At 35.2% G+C, this 24783-nt stretch overlaps 1 long non-coding RNA gene across 2 annotated transcripts; it reads left to right on the top strand.

Moving 5' to 3' along the window:
- The first annotated feature begins 3237 nt into the window (after nt 1-3237).
- LOC134200922 (uncharacterized) lies at nt 3238-8971 on the top strand. 2 transcript variants are annotated; one of them, XR_009976034.1, is made up of 3 exons: nt 3238-3966; nt 7124-7329; nt 7776-8971. It is a non-coding gene; the product is annotated as an uncharacterized LOC134200922 (long non-coding RNA). The 2 variants fall into 2 exon arrangements; XR_009976033.1 differs by lacking the exon at nt 3238-3966 and having other exon boundaries at nt 6806-7329.
- The last annotated feature ends 15812 nt before the right edge of the window (nt 8972-24783 follow it).

Below are 24783 nucleotides of genomic sequence, written 5' to 3' on the forward strand. Positions count from 1 at the left end.
TGTCTCAGTCTAAAAGGTAGGACCTCTTGTGAGTTCGCGTGGGCCTACCCATAGGCGGAGTGGTGGTACCTATACCACCACTCCGCCTATTTCTGCCGTGAAGCAGTAATGCGTTTCGGTTTGAAAGGTGGGGCAGCCGTTGTAATTATACTTGAGACGTTACGTTGTAGATGTCTATGGGCAGTAACCACTCAACACCAGGTGGGCTGTAAGCTCGTCCACCCATCTAAGCAATAAAAAAAATTTACCAAGTACGGTATCGGTAATCGGAAAAAAGACAGAAGAAGAAAAAGCAATAGAAGAAAGAAGCCAATCCTTCCAACCTGAAGTCAAACCAGCACATATGGGATCCATGCCAGCAAAATTCATCACTCCTGCCTCGATAGACGGGAGCCTAAGGGAGCAGAGGGTGTTGCCCCAAGGCCCGATTCGCACCCCCATAAGGGGACGCGAGGGCCCGAAAGCAGTGATCGGAAAATATGAAAATAAAATTGTGAAATGATAATTAAAAAAAAAAACATGACATAATTAAATATATGTCTTGGTCGTTAGTGGTTACCCTTGCTCGTGCACAATGTAAATGCTAATAAATAATCCGACACTTACTGTTCAGTACAACAGTCATATTTAGTACAAATCAACTCTGCTTCGATTTCCATGAGAAAAAGGAGACCTTTTGAAACATTTGCTCAGAGCATTCCCGATGGAACATACGGTATAAAACGCAACGAAAGTCTATTCGCAGGCCCTTTATCTTAAAACAATACAGTATGGATTATCCTTGTTACAAAACTATGTAGTTTTCGATCGCAAATCCTTTTGCATAAATAAATAAAAAGAACCCTTTTTTCAGGACTAAACAAAGAATGCTTTTTATCTTCATTGATTTACTGTGACACATGAGAAACGGTATAGATATTATTTATTTATTATTTATATATTCCACTATGTAACCTGGACGATATTTGGTAAAATCGTCCAATATTCTTTTTTGCTTCGTCATTTCGGTATTCCTATCGAATTAGATTATTTTCATAAAAACGTCTGTGGCAGGTAGCCATCACATAAGATAAGATATTTGACAGATGCCGTGAACCTCGCTTACGACATTTCGAAGTCGTCGTGGCCTAAAAGATAAGACGTCCGGTGCATTCGTATGAAGCGATGCACCGATGTTCGAATCCCGCAGGCGGGTACCAATTTTTCTAATGAAATACGTACTCAACAAATGTTCACGATTGACTTCCACGGTGAAGGAATAACATCGTGTAATAAAAATCAAACCCGCAAAATTATAATTTGCGTAATCACTGGTGGTAGGACCTCTTGGGAGTCCGCACGGGTAGGTACCACCACCCCGCCTATTTCCGCCGTGAAGCAGTAATGCGTTTCGGTTCGAAGGGTGGGGTAGCCGTTGTAACTATACTGAGATCTTAGAACTTATATCTCGAGTTGGGCGCTCGGTGGAAGAACTTCCCTTCGTCGTTAAGCATTTCCAAACGTCTTTCTATGACTAATGAAAATTTTTATCAATTTTATGAATAAAACTGATAATTTACAGTACTAATTTTGATTGCGACTTCATATTTTAAGACTGATGGTTTTTGTGTCGCGGGTATCTACAGCTTTTGGAGGTCACGAAGAGACAAGTGGCCGTGGGTTAAACAATAAATCGAACATAGAGAAAAAAATGGTGTTCTCATTTCTATCGTTTATCCATTTATCTAATAAATACTAAAAGGTGCAGTAGCTTTGCATGAACGATGGTATTGTAGTTATTACCGGACCTACTATTATCATGTAACACATTCTAAAACTTAATTAGACGTACATAGTAAATTGTGATTGTTAATAAATCATTAAATTAGCATAAGGTACAAAATGAACGCCCGTGGCGTTAATTTAATAAATCGCTATCTACTATTGATTCGCACCTGGTGCTGCGATATTCCGAAAAACCAATTCAAAGTTAATGTAATTTTCTCGTCTTCAAATTATTCTGAAGCTCCGGCCTATATTCATCTTAAGTTTGAATGAATCCAATACTGTTGCGTTACGTCTCAGTCTTAATCGATGGTTGTTATTTATTATAAACTAAATAACAATAAAATCTTATATCAACATAATAACATAATATTATACGGAATGTATTAAAGAAGTTTCGAATTCGATTAAAGAAGAAGAAGAATAATAATATTATATTTGTCGCATTTTAGTTACTATTTTTAATGCAGTCGGACTTTTTGTTTCACTATAATTTATTTGACTTCACACAATTTTTTTGCAGATACCAATACTAAGAAAGTTTAAAATAATTATATACTATTTATTAAATACGATATAACAATATAGCACTCTCGTAACTGCAATGAATCGAATAATTCCTGACATGTAGAAATTTGTGAAAGGCTTAGGCTGGAGAGCTTGCCAAATAATTAAACATACAAATATACCTACACGATAAAAACTACTATTCACCGGCAGTTGGGAACAACCAGATGAAAATTGTTTGCGATCTATAAAGCTATAGGCCCATACAAAGACTCGACGACAAACCGATTTCAGTCCACGTGTTCTTTAAAGTACATTTTAAATTATTATTATTATATTTTCAGTATCACATTTTCCAATAACACCAAAGTACCTACATTTTAAGTATTTATTTTCCCACCGCAAAACATTGATTTTTCAGTGAAGCGGGCTTTTAACCACAGCTTTTAATCCACATTCATAATCTCATCGATATTCCATTATCTGTATTCAAGATTTGCATTTTCAGCGGTCGCAGAAGCGTTTAGATTTGCATTAACATTTATTTATATAGAACTCTTTCGTTTTACTTTACTAACATTTCAAATATTTGTTTTACTATATTTTGTTTTAAGTTAGATATTTAGAAAACGTGAAAATAACAACACTGGTGAATTTATTTGTTTACTTGCTTAGAACAATATTTTTGAGACAGGCCTACTGGGATGTACTAATACTCGTATGTATTTAAAAATTTCGATATATTTGTGAATATGTTTTTCTAGATTTATTTAATGAATGTAATAAAATAACTTTAATATATAATAACATAATAACTTAAAACACGTTTGTGTCAAGATAGTTAGACGTTATATAAAAAACGGTTACTGGAGCATAGAGAGAATTTGTTTATTTTTTTATTACTTAGACAGGTGGATGAGCTTACAGTCCACCTTTTATTAAATGGTCACCAGAGCCCATAGACATCAACAATATAAATGCCGCCAGCCACCTTGCGACATGAGTTCTAAGTCTTCGTTTTTATAGTACAACGGCTGCCCCGCCCTTCAAACCGAAATGCTTTACTGCTTCACGGCAGAAATAGGCAGGATAGTGATACCTTCCCGTGCGGACTCACAATACGTCCTACCACCAGTAAAATCTAGGCCAATTTGAAATAAAAGTAAAATTAACATCACCACACGATCGCTTGCAGTCCTACCTTGCGAAATGATATGAAAATCCCAGTGACATTTTAATGCGACCATTTTACCGAAATACCCAAATACTGTAGCCTCCCTCATTTATAAACCAGTTGATAACAGTTATCCTATAGCATTTCAGTTATCGGCGAAATGATTCAATATTTGTCTGGTTATGTTAATATACTATATTTGCTTACTGATACTTTTTATTACAAAGAGAAACGTGATTTTTGACGTCAGTGATTTGATCTTGACGTCAGTGCGGGCGTTCCCCAAGGTGGTTTTCTTTCTCTTCTTCTGTTTTCTGTGTTTATAAACTCTGTCACTAGGCTTATATCTTCTAAATTCCACCTCTACGCAGATGATCTCCAGCTATATCCCCACTTCTCGGAGCCTGACGTTGAATCGGCTATTGCTGTGATGAACAGTGACCTGAAGTCTATCAGTGAATGGGCAAAAGCCTACGGTCTGCATATTAATCCGGGAAAATCACAGGCTATCATTATCGGGGGTAAACAATTGCGCAGTAGACTCAGCGATCCTATACTCCCCCAAATTATTTGGATGAGACTCAAATAACTCTAACAGATTCAGTTAAAAACCTGTTGTTGTAGATAGAGATAGAGAGAGATAGTAGAGTTCGAGTAGAGATCGACATCTTTCGTGGAGTTCTCACGTTGCTGAGATTAGTAGGAAAGTGCACTTCGCCTTGCACTCGTTGAGATGTCTGCAGGGCTTCTTACCTCAGCATACAAAAATATCTCTCGTCCAAGCTCTCATTCTACCCATAATTGATTACGCCGATGCCTGCTACTTGGATGCCACTGAGGAGCTCTCAAATAAATTTGAGAGGTTGCAAAATTTATGTATCCGTTTTATATACAATTTCAGAAAATTCGATCATATTTCTCGTTTTCGCAAAGAACTTAAATGGTTCCGCTTTCGTAGGAATACTCGAATATTATGTCTCCTATTCAATATCCTGCATAAGCCCACTTCTCCCTTATATTTACGTGAGCGATTCTTTTTCATTCGTTCTCCTGATGCTCCCTGCAGATCCAACCAACGTTCTGTCTTGTTATTACCTTCCCACAAAAGCAATTTCTATTCTCACTCCTTTACTGTGCACGCGGTCAGACCGTGGAATTCGTTGCCGGCTGACATCCGAGTTTGCAAGTCTGTTTCTGATTTTAAATACAAGATCAAACAATTCTATCTCTCACCAACCGAATGATCATTGTTCTATACTCTTCGTATATACTGTGTTACTTATAATATTTTGTGTTCAAGTTTAACAATATTTGCTTTGTATTTGTTATTTTAGCTGTTCTACACACACTCATCACTTTTAATTATTATTCTCATAATCCTCTAGCAGGTCTGCTGGAAGAGATTTCTTAAAGAAATAAGCAGTGCCTTTGTACATAATTTTCCTATTACTCTGTACTATGTCTTCTTTTTTGTGTGTACATAAATAAATAAAAATCTTTTTGCTCACACACGCCTTAAAAGGAGTATTGCTTGAAAGTTCCCTAATTGCTTGGAGGATTTATAATCATTAAACTGCCGTTATAACCATTATTTATGCGCCACAAATGCGCCTTTACTCGAAGATCAAGAGAATTTGCTTAATATATGTTCGTAATTACACACAGTCAATTTTATCATACGCACCGTTTATCTCTGCGTTTGTATACATAATTAAAACTACGCGTTTATTATAATCATTATATTGTTTCCGACATATAGGTAGAATACTTTTCGTGCTCAGGACGATGGAGGGTTTTATTATGAAAATAAAAAAAACGCGGGATTAAACTGTGAAATTAGTTTTAACAGCCCACTGAGTTTCTAGTCTGTTCTTAGTGGATCGTCTTAATGGTTCGCGTTTCTGATTCGGTAGCAGATTTGGCGAAGCGCTGCTTTTGCTGGGTGTAGTGTTAGCAAGTCCTTGCGGGTTGGTCACCGTGAGTTCATCTGCCAGTCCGCGCGTAGTTGGAATAAGCCCTTGGGCTACTAACGATTAGGTAGGGGAAAAAGTTTTAATCATATCTACGTCTAGCAAAAATTGAAGAGCTATACGCTTGTATATTTTTCCTATTGTATATTCCATGTATTTTTTTGTTGTTGGATCGAACTGTAATTTCATCGCCGTTATACTAGTTCCTAGTATTAGTAGTACAGTTCGTTATTACGTTGAGAAGCGGATAATTACTCTAAAATTCAAACAACGTGTTTTCCTTCGAAAATATATGGTCTCGCTATAGCTACAAGGCCGGGACTGTACTTGATTTAAAAACAAAACAATAAGCTTCATGAAGCAATGAATAACAAAAGCAACCTTATTGTTTGTAAAATTATAACATTTTATGTGTAAATTTTGTTTTACGAATAGCCTCCATATTGTTAGGGCTTGTTTGCTTTTAAAAATCATGTTATAATTTTTGTCTTTAACATAAATATTATGTTTGTTTGTAAAGGTTACATGTTCGATGTTTGCCAACATGACATTTAGGATACGCGGATAATTTAAGCTAAGTACGTTATTTTGTTGTTTACGACCGAATTTCCGCAATGTCACAGAGCTCACATCGCAATGCCTAGTAGCAGTTACTAGTCATAGCTATAAATTTTTTAAACTCTTAATTCGGCTGCCTCTTTCTAGTGTTTTAACGCATTAGAAAGAAACCTTTAGGTTAGAAAAACTATTTCATCATTGCTACTGAGACATTCTTACGATTCAGAGTAGGCATCGGCTTTAAAAATAGTGGCTGGAAGCCGAGGAAGTATACATGTACTGGTGGTAGAACCTCTTGTGAGTCCGCGCGGGTAGGTACTACCACCCTGCCTATTTCTGCCGTGAAGCAGTAATGCGTTTCGCTTTGAAGGGTGGGGCAGCCGTTGTAACTGTACTTGAGACCTTAGAACTTAATCTCAAGGTGGGTGGCGCATTTACGTCGTAGTCTATGGGCTCCAGTAATCACTTCGCACCAGGTGGGCTGTGAGCTCGTCCACCCATCTAAGCAATAAAAAAACATGCTCGTTTTAGCAATTACTTTGAAGGAAAAAATTGATGAGTAGATCTGGATGATTAAAGTAACGACATTGTATTTTTTTTTATCTGAAATTAAAATTGCTTGATCACGTTCAGTTGTACTGTGTAAGATAAGTGTCGATATCAAGGTATTTAATTAATGAAGCATTTTAAATTTATCGGGTCCGTCACTTACTCATATTCATTTAGCGAGATTTTTGTGTATGCTATTTTTTTTGTTTTTATTGATTCAAATCCAAATTCAAATTCAAAATCATTTATTTCAACTTAGATGTCACTATGACACACTTGTTGAATGTCAAATTGAGACGTAAACATAATTAAAGCTACTTTTTCGGTTTAATCCCGCATTGTTTATTCTCATACTGTCATAATATTATGTCTAACATTTCCAATACGTTACATTTTTTGTGATCAAGGGCGAATATGGTATTATGCGTCGATATTTGAATATCGCGCTAATATGTTATGAATGTTTAAAAATAGATGTTAGTTTATAATATGACAACAAAAAATGAATAAACCGTAAATATTGTTTCAATTATATGGAAATTACAATGCTACGGATTTTAATTAAACGGATGTGACGACATTTTCTTTTTTTTTTGGTCAGGAGGAAATCGAGGGGTTTCTGCCCTCCACTGGGGATGGCGGCCGGGGCATTTGGAGTCGAACCAACTAAAAACTTCCTGTCGCTCACCAAACCTCGTCCGAACCTCACATGAGACAGAACTTATGAAAAGGCTAAGGTGGGAAAGTGAAGCATTTGGTGCGGAGCACATCCCTCTCATCACCCTCCGCCTCAACGTGATGACATAGGTGATTTTTGAAAAGCTTTTTCATTAGCGTGTAGTGGAAATATAATTATGTAAAAAAGAAAAAGTCACACACAATCTTAACGAAAATATAGCTTTTTAATAATGCTCGAATTAATTCTCTGGCTGTCCAAAGTTAAAGACTGTGTGTGTAATACCTTAATTAAAATTACGAAGGGGCCTCAAACGAGAGTACTTATAGATCCCGCTCTGAATTTAATGATGTTTTTAATGCGATTAATTTATAAGGTGAGCTTCACTAATTGAATTTTCAAACATGATAATACTTTAGTGATGTCAATAACATCAAGAAAATAGAATTAATGTGCAGTTTATTTTCACTCCTTGTTCATATTTTAGTCTTAGATTAGCTAGGGCCTTAGCTCATAGGTAGTAGTAGGTACTATTGTTGCTTTGACTTTGACTTTAGGAGCGGTTTCTTTATACCAGGTTTCCTTATAGTTAAGTTTAGCAGTTGATACTTGCTGATAGAGATGGCGCGACATCGTGAGACGCATCAAGTCTGCCCCTACCAACACTGCATGACGATCACGACCACTCTGTCAAGAGTGACACGATTGAGAAGAAGAAGAAGAAGAAGACTTGTATATTTCGAGCGGCGCCGGCAGAGTGCATTCGGAAAGACCTACATCAGCATTGGGTGGACCCGATTGATGAAAAATTTTCAAATTATTAGAAATTTCTTACAACGCCTCATTAAGTTGGACTATGACAGATGAATAAAGCTACCAGTTTGTATATACTAACTATGTACATAATATTATATTTTTTAACATTTACATAAATAAAAGAGAAAAAACTACACTCTATCTTCCGTTATGATATAGACTATATTATTATCAGTTAGGTAAGATTAACATCTATGGTCCTAGAATTAATAGGTCTTCTTTTGTATTGATTTATTGGAGAAAATTGGTTGGAAACGATGAATTACAAGAGTCCGTTCTGCTCCAGATTAAAACACAAGAAGTATATCACGTCTAAATTAAAGTCTTAAATAAAATTTTCTTGGGAGTGCTACAATCAAAGAACGTTCAACATTCGTATTTATATTCTGAGAACAGCGACCGCTTAGATAACTTCGAAACTTTGCCATTTCGGAGACGGCCGTTGCTCGCTTCGGATAAAGTTTGTACTTGTTACAAGTTAAAGTTAAAATTAAACAATTGGTTGATATTTATTGATTTTGCAATCAATTCGTTTGAATAATGATGGAAAATAACGTTTGATGGGTTTGAAATGATATGAAACCCTAGTTGTTTAAAATTTTTCAAGTCTTAGATATGATCAGAAATACGTTTAACATGTACTCAGAGGTATATAATTTTCGATTTCGAGGGCTGAAGGGTGTGCACGTTCACGCATCTAGAGTAAATAAAAAGGGCCACAACATAACATAGTCCAGTTATAATTACAACGTAAATAGAAATATACTAGGATTTGATTGATGCTCAATGTGAGTAGTTTTGGGGTTAAAAGCGATTACTTTTACCCAACCTTTGGGCAAATATTTAGATAATAAGAAAAAAATAAAATAGTACGTAGCCATAACATGCTGCTGCGCCAGAAAGCTCCGTTGCTTGTTACTTTTAAGTTTTAGTCGCGAATAAACGCTAGGAGTAACCAGTTGTGTTATTTAATTTAATTATAATTATCTCACTTCCGAAAACGCCCTGAACCATTAGTTATCACTACCAATATAATCCCTAAATAGTAATGTGTTAGAATAAAAAAAACTCTATTCATGTTAATCTCCCCATTTCTTTGATTGTGGTTACAATTGCTCAAAGAAAACTTTCTATTAGTATTTTCTGCAGTTTTTGCGAAAAACTAACTATGCGCGCTATGACATGTCCTTCATCAAATAAAGTTTGTGGAGAGTATATAGCGGTAGGCAACGCCTTGGTTGTACCTCTAGCGTTGCTGAAGTATGTATATGGGTGACGGTAACCACCATCATGTGGGAAATATGGTCATCTGTCTACAAGGGCAATAATTAAAAAAAACGATTACGGTTTAATCTTACGTTTTTTCCAACGGTTGGAATATATTATCACGGACCACAATCGACCGTGATCACAATATATGTGAGAATAAATCTTATAATTATTACCCTTAATTATAAAAAAAAACCAAAGCGCTGCCAATCTCATTTTTTTCTAGACAATAAAGCCAATAAGTGGAAACATAGAAAACAATATGTCTGCTAAATAAATAGCAGAATTATCTGGAGAAGCAGTTATGTTTAATCTAGCATGACATCCGTGGAGGCGTCTTTGTACGCTATCTACGAATTTATACCTTCTTTCATTACTGTTTCTTAGGCTATGGTTCCAATTGAGGATATTTTTGGAATATTTAATTTTATACGAGACGATGAATGTAATGTGGTAACGTTTTTTTTGCAGCATTCATCATCATCTTCAAACCTTTGTTACCCTCTGCCAGGCCTTCCCTTTTTTATACCATAATGTCCAATCACCCGCCGAACTCAGCCGCAGCTGCCCCACTGTTCCGACTCTGTCATCGATCCACCGTTCCAGAGGACTTCCGGCACCTCAACGACCTAATCTTGGCTATCATTCCATTTCTGTCCATGTCCACTGTACTCCATCTTTTGTCAGTTCACCTTACTAAGTGTCCAAACCAACACCATTTCAGATCTGCTCTTCTTATACCAACATCTGTAGCTGCATTACATTCTGGTAATGGCATTAATTTATTTTACTATAATATCATATATTTAACGAAAAATTAATGCTTCGAGACTTGGTCAAGTTTTGATTCGTATCCTCAAAATTTACCTAATCAAGAATTAATGCCAAGACGAGATTCTTATAAAAATAAAATAAACAAATTTTCATGTGGCATGACTTTATATGGATTTCTTTTTCATATTTTTTTGAGACATTACAGGTATCTGTAATTAGATATACTGTCAGTACCTATTGATATAGTAGTATTTGTCTTCGTCAGAGATGAAGACAATCGGGCTGATCTTACTCGAAGTAAAGCCCGTAGCTCAAGACTGATCGCCATGGCAGTCCAAATACCTTTTTATGGTACTTCTGTTGAGACTTTTTACCTTTTGCTCCATTCTGCTATCAAAATTTCTTCACAGGTGGACTTTAAATATTCTGGTCACAACCCAGTTATTTCTGGCGGAATGTATTGGAATAATTTTAGCAACGCTAGTGACTATCGCTAAAACGACATGTGGTTAGCATTTAAGAATACTCCCAGAAAGTAAATCGGTCTTGAAAACTTAAATAAACAAAAAGTTAAATATCGCTGAACTTCTTAGTTATCGAATAGAACTGGTGACGCTGTTTTTTTATAGTGGAAATCTAGGTTGATAGATTTTATATATCTTAATCAAATTAAAATGGTATCACTGTGAATTCGAACTCGAGCGATCCAGTCAAGAATCAATGTAATGGGTTTAGTTACCGCAGAGTATTTGAGAGATATGCCTACAAAAAAAATATACGATCCGAATTGGAAACCTCCTCTGTAGGTCGGGTAAAAAAGAGCAATTCAATATAAAACGTGTATTCATTGTGTGTTTGGACGCAGATAATAAAGCTAGACAGTGTTTAAAGCTTTTTTTGGTCGAGATCCTCTGTCCTTCTCTTGACATATCGAATTGTTTGGGGAACGGTGACGTTATTATTTGACATGCTTCTGTGTAACACGAAATTGGCTTATTCACTCTCGGTGCTTTTAGGACCCTCGAGCACTGGCCACCGTCCTCGTCGAACTCGTCGATTAAGACGAAGAGTTACTAACCCATAGATACAGCCTACTGAGTTTCTCGCCTTCTTCGGGTCTTCTCAGTGGATCGCGATTCCGATCCGGTGTTAGATTTTGCGAAGCACTGCTCTTGCTAGGGCTAGTGTCAGCAAATTCCCTCAGGTTGAGCCCGTGAGCTCACCTACCCGTCCGGGCGAAGCCAGAACAGCTTCTTAGGCTACCGGTGAATAGATAGGGAAGAAAAAAAGAAATTGGAATGCCCATAGCTCCCTCAAACCAAACATATTTTTTTATCTTCAACTTTCATAGTTAGTTTTCTATTAGATATATTATAAGCCAGCACGGCAGATTAAAATCAAGAATGTTTATTGCAAATAATAAAAATTTTTCGACAAACTACTATAATAACTCTTATTGGTAAACTTATAACGGGAGCGCAATTGATCATTAACAATCTGTAGGGGTTTTGTTGTATTTTAAGTAAAGTTGATACATTTTGTGTTTGGAATGTAACAAATACAATAGTTGTCCATATTCATGTTATTTCATTCGCGTTTTATCGGAAAAACACAAAATCGATATCGCCAACAACAGCTACAGGTACATGTTTTCTGTTCAAACGTAAAGTCAATGCGAAAAAGGTTTTATAAATAAATACCTAACCAATTTTTTTGGTAACAATTACATTTTATTGAAATCTATATCTATACTAATAGTATAAAGAGGAAAGATTTGTTTGTTTGTTTGTTTCGAATAGGCTCCGAAACTACTGGACCGATTTGAAAAATTCTTTTTCCATTAGAAGCCGACATTGTCCCTGATGAACATAGGCTACTTTTTTTTTAATTTTATTTTTAATTTATTTTTTTAGTTTCATGTGTGTTTTAATGTTTCCGAAGCGAAGCGAGGGCGGGTTGCTAGTTATTAAATAAGTATGTAGCACAGTAACGGCGGCTTAGTGTTATCTCTGCCAAAGTTTCGTATGAGAGTTAAGTGACTTAGAGAAGGCCTATGTGTACAGTACTTTACGCCATAAGGGTATCCTTGAATCCCGAATTGCGGTCAGACAAACATCACACGAGGGTCCCTAAGATGTCACAATGGGCCATTACTCCTACGTATTACTCGGGAAACTGATGAAATTTCATATTACGTCTTATTAAACAGTTGGACCTACTATTAAAGAAGAACGCTAAATGAATTTCTTGGTAATTGGTATATGTGAGTCGATTTTTTTTGTATGAAATAACAATGTACACAAATTGAAAAGGCAAATAATAAAATTACAATTTTGTGTCAAAGCAATTGCTTTTATATTAGGAACAATGTTACGCAAGGAATTACAAGACAGTACTCATGCGACTTAACATATATTCATTCTGTGAGGTGGTGTTGTGAAATCAGTAAATAAAATATAATAAAAAAAAACTGAACGAATATGCATCATTACAAACCGAACCTACGTTTTTAATCATTTTATCCTATTCAGGAAACAAATAATTATATTATTCTACTATTAACATCGTCTTATATGATATGTGCGCAAACTTTCAAGATAATCGGACCTAATGAAATATGTTTTTTTTTTATTGCCCTTGTAGGCAGTCGAGCATACGGCCCACCTGATGGTGAGTGGTTACCGTCGCCCATGGACTTCAGCAATGCCAGGGGCAGAGCCAAGCCTACCGCTAAATACTCTCCACAAGCCCCTTTTGAAGAAGGACATGTCATAGCGCTCGGGAAACACCGTGGAGGGGAGCTCATTCCATACCCGGATGGTGCGTGGCAAAAAAGACCTAAATGTAAAATATTTGTTCAAAAAATTTAGCATAGCATAAATGGTTACTGATTAAACTCAATAACAAGCGTTTTTATTATATTTTCATGTTAAAAAGGCGTAATTAATTTAACAAAAAAAATCCGAGTGTCTTAGTAATTACGCGAAAAACTGTATTAAAATTAGTAAAAAAATATAATCAGGTGAATAAACATACTTAGTGTATGTACGTTTCGCGTAATCGTCTTATGTGTTATAAATACCACTTAACGCCAGGGTTACTGTTACATTAAACCTTCTCACGAATTACCTGGTTTTAGGTGCGTTTCAGTTTGAAGGGTGGGGTAGCCGTTGTAACTATACTGAGACCTTAGAACTTATATCTCAAGGTGGGTGGCGCATTTAAGTTGTAGATGTCTATGGGCACCAGTAACCACTTAACACCAGGTGGGCTGTGAGCTCGTCCACCCATCTAAGCAATAAAAAAAAAAAAAGGTGATGTGCATAATATAGCGTGATTGGCATCACCCACCTGGAGACATGAGGTCTTAATTAATTAATCTTAAATCGGAAGGCTTAAATGCCTAGTAGCTTAATTAATAGACAGAATGAAAGTGCGTAGTCATGGGGTCTTGCAATACGCCCCACTATCGATCAGGCAATCAGTTCTTCCGCCTTTTCAGAACAGTAAAAAAGCCCTCATCATAAATTAACACAGGAATTCAAATGAATTAATATTAAAGCTTTTTAAGAGAATCATTCTTAGACTGCTGTAGCAAATAAGCATACATGGATACTAATACCGTAAACAATAAACTTGGCATTCACAGGTTTTTTTTATTGCTTAGATGGGTGGACGAGCTCACAGCCCACCTGGTGTTAAGTGGTTACTGGAGCCCATAGACATCTATAATGTAAATGCGCCACACCCACCTTGAGATATAAGTTCTAAGGTCTCAGTAGAGTTACAACGGCTACCCCATCCTTCAAACCGAAACGCATTACTGCTTCACGGCAGAAATAGGCGGGTGGTGGTACCTACCCGTGCGGACTCACAAGAGGTCCTACCACCAGTGATTACGCAAATTATAATTTTGCGGGTTTGATTTTTATTACACGATGTTATTCCTTCACCGTGGAAGTCAATCGTGAACATTTACGATGAAGGTACCATGAAGATAAATCTCGAAGACAAAGGTATCGGTCAAAAATCGTAAAGGATTCGATGTCGCGCGAGTTCTCGTCATACCAGCTTATTAATTAGGGTCCCGCAAAAAGGTGTCGGAGTCCAGTGGGTGTGACGCAGGCTCCTGCGGCAAACCCAGCTTCCAGTACCATTCCGACCGCCGGTAAGAGCACCCGTGTCTTTCCGCCAGCTGTTAAAGCTACGTCGAATCGACGAAGGCTAGCCGTCTCGTGATGACTTATGAATACCGAAAATAACAAATGACGATAATTCAAAGTGAATGTGTTTTTTTTTTTGTTGTATTTTACGATGATTATTATTTAGATTGTTTTGAGAGATGAATTCACAATAGTCACGTAGGTATTCAATTATTTTAATTCGTTTGAAATTTAACAAAATCTCTGTAGTTGATTTTTCTTATTACCGATTAATATTTACGGTTTCATTATAAATCTTTTGGTTTTTTAAATACAGACAAAAGAATATTATCAAATTGTTAAATCATTTACGAATTTACATATATTAAGTATATCTCGTTTGGAAATATGAGTTGCTTAGAATTTTATGATATAAAATTAGGAGCTTGTTTAAAAATGTAGTTTACGCACAGTGACCAAAATACGAAAATAGTCATTGACACCTCAATATTTAGACACATTTTATGTATTTTTTACATATTTTTTTTCGGTTTGTTATTAACACTGTGAAAAAAAAAATTTACAAGTTATACATAACAAATCAGTTCGTATTAATTAATTACTGGTCGGAAGTAACTGACGAACAAAAAAAAAAATTATAATAATTGCCAGTATACAAAATGGTAATTAGCCGTTTTGTCTCTACTATAGATTAAGCCTTTAAAAACAAAATAATTTGACGATTTTCATTTTATTATTTCTCGTAGAATACTTCTTTATAGTTAAATACTCATTAGGCCTATGAAGGCCTCGCTCTCATTAATTGGTTGCTGTGGATCCCATCACTATTTGTATCGAAGCGGATTATCTATTCATTCTTAATAATCCTCTTTCGTGAGAATATCGCATTAATGCAAAATTAACGTTAACTATTCCACTTGTTCAACAATGACTCAATACATATTTTTTGTACATTTTTTAGAGAATCATTATTTTTCTAATTATGACTTCAATTTCACACCGGATACTCTTGTTGGGATATCATATCGGAAATAAATCAACTCGTTATTTGGACTGTTAATTGATATTTTATTTCAATTCATATTTTGTTTACATAATTTGCAAACAAAAGTGTGTGAATTATTAATTGTTTTCTATGATTGTCTTCATTTGAGTTATTAGTTAATATTACCCAATTTTTTTATTTAAAATACCTACTTATGTTTGCAATTTTCATTCCATTTTTGTTTTGATTTAAAAAAAAAGGAGAAAATCATTCGACTATTTTCGTACACGTACCCAAAATGCGCTTATGACGGACAGTTTCAATGATGGAGTAGCATCGTGTTATAAAAATCAAAGCCGAGGATTTTGTTATTAGAGAGGCTGTTTCGATGCATGTTACCGTGCTCTCTTGAAATAGCACAATGAAAGGATACCACAGATTTCTTGATCAGTTGAGATTCGACACCACATGTAATTTTTCATATTATTCTAAACTGATTTTTTTGTGCGCGAGCAAACCAAATCTATACTAATATATAAATCTACAGTGGTTTTTACGGATGTTCCGTTATAACTACTGAACCCTACATCCGATTGACTTGAAACTTGGTATCCATGTAGAAAATACATGTACCTAATGGATAGGCTAATATTTATATGAGTGTTGGACTACACCAGTTACGGGGGCGTTAATAATGAGAATCTTAGTGGGGGTGAGAAATAATAATGTTAATTTTAAATGGCCAGCGAAACGGACGGGTACAGCTAGTATATTGATAAAATTGAGACAGAATGAAAACGTAGTTTTGTGTCATAACATACGAAAATCGCTATATATATAATTTTAAAAGTGGACATAGAGTCTGTCATCTCGTTTGTTTTCTAAAAGGTGAGTTTTTGACGGAAATATCTAAATAAATTATGACAAAGATTAACAAAATAATTTTTCATTCCCTTGAAAAACGTTCAGTTAGATCGTGCTTCATTACTCATCGGATTCTTTTTCATAATTATTGTTCCCGGTTCAGAAACAAGGAAAAGGTCCCGAAGCGTCGATTACTTTTGTACGAGAAACATTTATCTGTATTTTTTCTCGCTACTGTAATTTAGCTTGCTAATTACCTTTAAGTACACGTAGCAGACCTGTGTCTGCCAAAGTGAACATTTTGTATTCATGGGTATAATAGTTTATTATTAAATTAAACACTATTGTTGCTAACAGGAAGTGATGGAATTAAAATCCCACCAAAACTTGGCTTCCAAAATTTGTCAGTTCAATTATGACCTACACAAAACGGTTTCAAGAAAGAAAAAAAAGGCTTTTTGTGCTAATTAGTTCGTTACGGACGATGTTTACAGAAATTTATTTTTGGCCAACTGCCACTATCAGTACAAATTCAATTTACTCAAGATAACATGGTAAGGATAATTTAGTTTTTGTTAGAAATAGTTACGTAATCTAGGCTTAAGTTTTATTTTAATAATATAATTTCAACTTCATAGCATGTAAGGCTTGTAACAAACATTCAAAAGGGCATATATGTAATAGCCGTTAAAATAGAACAGAGAATCAAATATAAATAATGTTACAAGATCGAAAGGGTCTTCCAGGACGAGATCGGGATCTGGAAAATACTCGTACGCTCTGAAAAATAGGATTCCTTCTTCTTCTTTTACGTCATCTTCCTCATTGCTGCGGGTCGTGATTCCTTCGGTGAGAGATTCATTTCTTTCTCATGCTACATGGTTCTCATCACGTCAAGTATATATACTCATCACGTCACGTATGTATACGGTGATGACAACCACGGTGATGAGAGCCATGCAGCTTGGTGTTGAGAGTTGAGTGTAAATGATCGTGTTTCAATTGTTTGGGCTGCAACTGCAAACTTGTATTTATTGTCGACAAAAAGACAGCGAGGCCATACCATATGTTATGTATGAGGAAGGTTATTCGTGAAACCGCTATACGGGCCATTAAAACACTAATATAATATTAGTTGGCTGTTAATCGTGAGCAGTCATAAACCCGCTCAAACGAGGTGAACATTCCGAATATAAGTTGTTAAATGGTTGAAATAATGAGGTAATAAATGAACCGTTTACTGTGCTTATTGTGTTGTGACTCGAACATTGATTGCTTTAGTTGTTTGTGAACAACGAACCAGGCCACTTCAAGTGAACATGTTCATTCACAATTTCTTCCTACATTTGAAATTAATTTTCTTTTGACTTCTTTATACATTTACCATGCAAATTCAAACTTAAATTGAATTTAAAAAAAAAATTAGGTTTAATTTTGCAGTTAATTATTCTTCTTAGCCGGGTTCTTTTTTCAAGAACGTGCCCAACATTAATTTTTATGCCATTTTGAATCAAATAACTTTTTTTTTTATTTATTTTTATTGCTTAGATGCGAGGACTAGCTCACATCACACCTGGTGTTAAGTGGTTACTGGAGCCCATAGACATCCACAATGTATATGCGCCACCCACCTTGAGATATAGTTCTAAGGTCTCAAGTAAGTTACAACGGCTGCCTCACCCTTCAAACCGAAACGCATTACTGCTTCACGGCAGAAATAGGCTGGGTGGTGGCACCTACCCGCGCGGACTCATTTAAGGCCCTACCATCAGTAATTACGCAAATTACGCAAATTTTGCGGGTTTGATTTTTATTACACGATGTTATTCCTTCACCGTGGAAATCAATCATTTGGTTCGTCTTCAGTAGTTCTAAAGGCTGAGGTAATAGACATGCCAGTGACTACCGTTATTTGATCACACCAGAAGCTAGGTGATTGTTTGTGAGGTATTTTGCCATCTACTTGGCCCATTATAGTTAGTTTTTCGAAGCTGTTAAGTTTTCGCTAGGCAATATGAATAAAGCAGCTGAGTATCCTATAAATAGCATAGTGAAGAGATTTTTTTGCCTTATCTGCTAATTAATCCAATTAAAATTATGAAGTTATTGTTATGTGCAAAAGTGACAACATAAAAATGGTACTCTTGAAGCTAAATGTGACTTCTTCCATGGGATTGCCGCACGTCTAATTTTAATGTAGACCGCGGCCGTTATTCTCGAGTTAGACCTAAGTTCTTGGGCGTAGGTGTAGGGGAAGTCACTTACTGAGTTAATTCATTAATGCTAATGACAGAAAAAAATGCAGTCCCCGGCCCAAAACAGGATTATGCTACTTAAAACCATAAGCTAGTCTTTTACCTTATCAGGTATTTAATGTAAAAAAATACAGCTGCAACGTCCAGAGTCCACACGGATTGGACATATAGTTTAGTCTTACATTGGTCTTAGGACAGCAAAGGAATAAAGTATTAAGCGGACCAAATTCAAGTTACTGCGACGACACGGTATTTGTTTTTCGTTTTCAAATAGCAGACAAAAAAAAAACAGTTTTAAAGAAATCTGGCAAACTATATGAGTGGGACTGGATTTAATAACTTGGCAATATCATGAAGCATTTGGCAAGGTAGAGACTATTGTGATGAGAAATATAGTAACGTAGAGTTTTATAGTATAATATCAGTAGAGTAAGTTGAATTAAGTGGAATTTGCAGTTAATTATATAACAAGTGATTATTTTTTTATAGTATACTGAATGCAGTACTGTTGATTAATTCGTTGTTCAACATTTTTTTGTTCCCGTATTGAAATTGGAGGATACAGTTTTGTTGGACGAAATCCGAGCATAATGTTTAAAGCTATGAGCGAATAGTTTCATATGATAGGTTGATATAATAAGTTAGTTGCATATACTAAACTGAGGAGTATATGTCCCATTTTGAAGCCGTGGCGCACTTCAACATGCCATAAGCCAAGAGCGCAGTGTATCGGATAATTGAATTTGACCCAAAAAGGACCGGCTACTCAGCTCTTGAAATTGGAACACACTTATTCATTTACTGCATCAGTTATACCAACAAAATAAGTAACAACACAAACTATCCGGAAAAATTAAGATATGTGTGGGATATAATCTACAATCCGTCTAGTAGATATTCATTCAGTGAAATTCCAGTACTTTGTATCCTGCATTAAATAAACAGGTACTTGCTCACAAACGACTTTCAAGATTAACAAGATAATTATGATTGCTCAAAGTTCTTCAATTTGCGTGCGTACTGGGTGCGGGCATATTGTGAACCCGTAAGAGTTCGTAGGTATATAGGTATAATCGCATTGCTTATTTCTGGCACAAAGCGTCCATGCATTCTTCTCTCTTAAGGTAAGATAGCTGTATACTATTGACATAAGTTTCAAAATTTGTGAAAGCCTTGGAGCTTCGTCAGTTAACAAAGAGCAGATGAACCATGAAAGCATTAGGATATTCAACTTCTCATATTAATAAAAAATACTGCGTATGTGGGTGAACAAGCTCATTGGGCGTAAAAAAGTTATTGGATCACCTACCTTGAGACATGAAGTCAAAGTATCAGCTCACTGTTAGTAAATCAGGTATAAGTTATTAAATAAAGACGCATGATCGCTTCGCACCAGAGAGACGCGATTGTTTTATCTATCCGTGCCTGCTTACAAATTACAATGCGCCCTGACCTTATCAAATACCGGTTGGTGATAGCACGACATACAGAACCCTGTTGTCTATTCTCTTTTGCGCTTATCGTAGAGATTTGTTCAGCTTAATCCTTTTTTTATCTAAGCACTAAAAGGTCAGTTAATTTATCAGTGGAAAGTCATTTTCCCCATTTGGTAAAAATGAGCCTTGCGTTTAAGGTAAAATACCTTCAAACCCTAGCGCTGTTTCTATGGCTGTTTGATAAGGAGTGGCTTCCGTAGTTACCTTTATTTTATCTTTATATATCTTGGTGTATCCTATGTATTTTGCGAGTATAGTTTTCAAAAGTGACCTAATATTAATAATTAAAACTCCATTTACGATTAAATTTCATTACATAATATATAATACAGTCATATAATACTATCTCCGACTTTTCGAATACTTAACATTTTTCATGGCGAGGTTAATGAAAATATTTTAATAGGTTAATAAATACATTTTTATTAAGATCTCGTAGAAGCGAGCCTACGGCGTAGGCTTATCTGCTACGTCGTAAGCTGCTGATGGTGTATGTTCTCTCTCGACTTGGTGACATTTGACATTATATTAACATGTTTGTACGCTACGAATAAATTGTACGAACCATTTTTCATGTTGAGAGTAAAATAAATGTATATGAATATAATCGTATTTAAAGTATCAATCTCCTTAAATTGAGTCATGAGTTAAATGGTCGGTAAAATTAATAAACCCTATAGACATACAATTTAATTTCTAACAATATATTATTTTACGTATAAAATACATATTTTAATTTATAAAAAGCTTTCATCAAATTTTCATTTCAACGTCATCGTCATGTGTAGAATAAATACACGCCAAGATTTTTTTTTATTTTCGTTCATTTCCATATATTTTTACATACAGATTGCCGTACAGAAAAGCTCACGGCTCACTAGGTTTGAAGCTGTAAAAAGTCGATGATAGCAATTTCCGACGTGACATAGACGCTCGCAGATAACATAAAAAGGGAGGATTTGATCTAGCGTTTATTATTTTTTGTCTGTGTTCACGGACGACAGCGACGATAACGAATCTTGTTAAAAAGAATTATGAGTTAGATTAAACGACAGAAATTTTCAAATCAACTTTCACCAGTGCAAATTTAGTAACGCTCACTGTCATTGGTAGTTCCGTAAATTCCTTTTGTTTTGTTATTTAGTGGCCGGAATATTTGGAATGACTTCGAGTGACGATGAATTCTAATTTCAACTTTATTTGAGTGTTATTTCCAACTGTTTCAATGAATGCTTTTAATATTAAGCGTATCAGTCTTTTCCTCTTTTCGAAAGGTTTCAATTGTGTTCTATTTTGTATATAGATAAATATATATTATCGCTGAACTAATGTCCTGTACATATGTTGATAGGACGATTTAAGCTCATTGATACTTAAATAAATATAACTGTTAAAATTTTCTTAGAATACCTTATTTTTAAAAATGAAATCGATTTCTTTTATTTCTTTCACTATCTTAAAAATGCTGTTTGTTAAATTTATTCAGAGTTTTAAAATTATCATCTTCATGTCATTAAAACTTTACCATGTGAAATCTGCTGCTTCAACTTTTAATAGGGTCAGGGGTATTCTTATATCGTAGCGAGATTTTTTATTATTAATCCAAAATAAAGAGAAAGGTATTTTTGGGTTCAGATTTGAAAGAGCAGTTGAATTTTCTTTATTAATTTTATTACAAATATAAACATGTTGTTTTTGCAAGTTAATTAAAAAAACAATTAAATAAAGAAAGGATTGCTAAGCATCAGTTAGTAAGCACATAGATATGCACATCTAAGCCATAGAAACCACACCAATTTATATTTTACATATTTTGAAAACAGGTTATAAATCTTTTGCTTAAGAAGGTTTACACATATTTCAAATTTGAAACCTTTTTTATTTGGTAAATTCAAACCTTTTCATTTAGAAATGTATAAAAAATATAAGAAGTCCAAGAAAAAACATTTTATCCTACAAATATAATTGTTATCTAGACAACAAAATATTTTCGAATAATTTGCTGTAACATAGGTCAGAAGCTGAGAAAAGAGTCTTAAGATGTATCTTATATTGCCGCATATAGCTGAACATGACAAAGCGCAAGTCCGTAGAAGCTATGTAAACGTACGCTTATTATAATTTCATAGCGGTTGTGAAACGTCAAGCACGTACGTCTCATGAACACGTTTGAATAGGAAGTTCTTTTGTTTTTTATGTTGGCTGTATGTGCAAAGAATCCTGTGTCTATTTTTGACAGTTATAACAAAAGAAAATTTTATTGGAGTACCAATCAGAATCAGGATTTTTAGCGGGAACGCGAGGAGCGAAGTTGTGTTAATTGTTTTATTTTGTCTATTTAATGTTTCTTCAGGTCTGTAAAATCTGTGAAAGTTCACAAATGTGGGAAAATGAAACAAAGCCACTGAACGTAGCTTCTCGGGATCTTCCAAAAAGTCCACTGAAAAAGTATCAGTAAATAGCCACCATTTTATTGAGATTATATTTCATTCCATAACATCTCATCCCATTTCATTTCATTTAATTTCATGCCAATGGAATAATCTTTTAAATTAACCACCTTATTTAATTTCACTGCATATTAAAAATTTTCATAAAAAATAATTTATAAGTTTAGGCTGTAGGTATCAACCTTTGTCTTTCTAGTTCGAAAAATAAAACTACTACTATGTACCAATGAATGACAATCAATTCTATTTTGGGTTTGTTAGGGGAAAATTTTACTTCGATCATAGCATTTAAATAATAATAATAATTAAATGCAACAATATAGGAACATTTCAATGCCTATTATATTAAAAAATTGCGAATATATACAAGTGACTATGGCGCTTGAAACATCGCTACAACATCGGAAACACGATAAAAGTGAAAATCGTATTAATAATCTTTTTAATAATAATATACTGCTAGAAGATACTTCAACTAAAATTTAATAAAGTATCGCAATGTTTTTTTATTTTTTTTTTTTTTTATTTATTGCTTAGATGGATGGACGAGCTCACAGCCCACCTGATGTTAAGTGGTTACTGGAGCCCATAGATATCTACAACGTAAATGCGCCACCCACCTCGAGATATAAGTTCTAAGGTCTCAGTATAGTTACGACGGCTACCCTACCCTTCGAACCGAAACGCATTACTGCTTCACGGCGGAAATAGGCGGGGTGGTGGTACCTACCCGTGCGGACTCCCAAGAGGTCCTACCACCATGCATGTTCGCACTTCTTTAATATTCTATGTTTTGTATCAGTAATGTTAGAGTCTGTTTGTGCATAGAGGACTTCGGTATTTTAATTTTATATATAGACAAGCGGCCCGCTCCGGCTCCGCTCGGGTCTTTAACAAAAATTTCAACGATATTTGACGTTGTTTTATTTTTTTTTAAATAAAAGAACACTTATTGCAGCATAACTATAATAGTTAGACATATACTGTCGCGACACTTTTTGTAAATAATAATGTGTTCTACAAAGTCCGTAGTACATTACTTTATTTATTCTATCATCAATAGTTTTCGCAAGTCATGCGATATAAAGAAAATTTTAGGTAGTTTTTTTACACCTCGGGTTACATTATTGGACATTTAGTAAGGATCCCCAATTTTTTTCAAAAAAAAATTTATAGCCTATGTCACTCGGAAATAATTTAGCTTCCAAACAGTGAAAGAATTTCTCAAAACGGTTTAGTAGTTTCGGAGCTTATTCAATACAAACAAACAAACAAATCTTTCCTCTTGATAATATTAAGTATAGATGACGCTGGGAGTGTAGAATATATGTTTTTTTATTTTATTTGAGCTGCAACTGCGTTTTAATACACAATTTTTGCAATATGTGACCTTAATGTCACTATAGAAAAGGATGAATTTGCGCGTGTCAGTTTTGATCGTTAGACTCTTTTGTACCAGTTTGTTTTTCATTTCCGATCCTGCGGACCGAATGGTAAACAGTCGACGTCGCTCAAAATACGTCATTTCGGATCCTCCCGACTAACTAACAGTGCTTTTAGGTACCCCAAGCACCGGTCATCGTTCTTGTCGAACCTGTGGCTCGGCGTGGCGTTGAAGGGCTTGGCGAGTAAATTAACCCACAGATACAGTCCACTGAGTTTCTCGCCGGATCTTCACAGTGGGTCGCGTTTCCGATCCGGTGTTAGATTCTGCGAAGCACAGCTCTTGCTAGGGTTAGTGTTAGCAACGTCGTCAGGTTTGAGTCCCGTGAGCTCACCCAATTGTTAGGGTTATGCTGATATGGCCTCTCAAGGTCATCAGCATAGGCAGGCGAAAAAAAATTGTCTTTTGAAGTTGAAAGTTCGGTGATTTTCGAACTCAGCATTACGTGGTGACAATTTTGCTGTCCGCTTCTGTTTAGCTATGTTATTGATGCTTTTTATTGATCGTCCTATTTATATGATTAAGGTGTTTAATATAAAACTCTTGATTTTTCTTATAGCCATTTAAAATATGGATTAAAATAAAATAAACTCTGCTTTTAAGGATAGATAGCGGCGTGCTTATGCTCCTTGTATTGTCCATGTTTTTGTGTGATAGTAATCATTTACTATCATGTGGGCGTACACTCATCTTTATTCGAAGGAGAATAATTTTTTTTATTAGTTTTTACAATTACACAAACTCGTGCTCGAAAAAATATCACTAGTACTTAGAAATGTAATGGGTTGTTTTATTGTAGGTATAATAAAACAAAATATTCTCCAGCTTATTTGTGGATGAAAGAGTCATTCTCGGCGTAAGTCTGAGTATAAATGTGAGACTAAATTACTGTACGCTTGAACCGAATGTTTACTGGAACAAACAACTGTTTTGCTACTTAAGCTCGGTAAGATTCATTTATGTAAGTCAATATTCTTGGACCCGAATCCTAAGCCGAGACATTTATACACTACACACACATACAAACGCAGAGTATTCCCAGAATTCACTAAATATTGTTTACGTGACG

Source organism: Bombyx mori, chromosome 22 (genome assembly GCF_030269925.1).
Source record: "Bombyx mori chromosome 22, ASM3026992v2".
Classification (NCBI taxonomy): domain Eukaryota; kingdom Metazoa; phylum Arthropoda; class Insecta; order Lepidoptera; family Bombycidae; genus Bombyx; species Bombyx mori.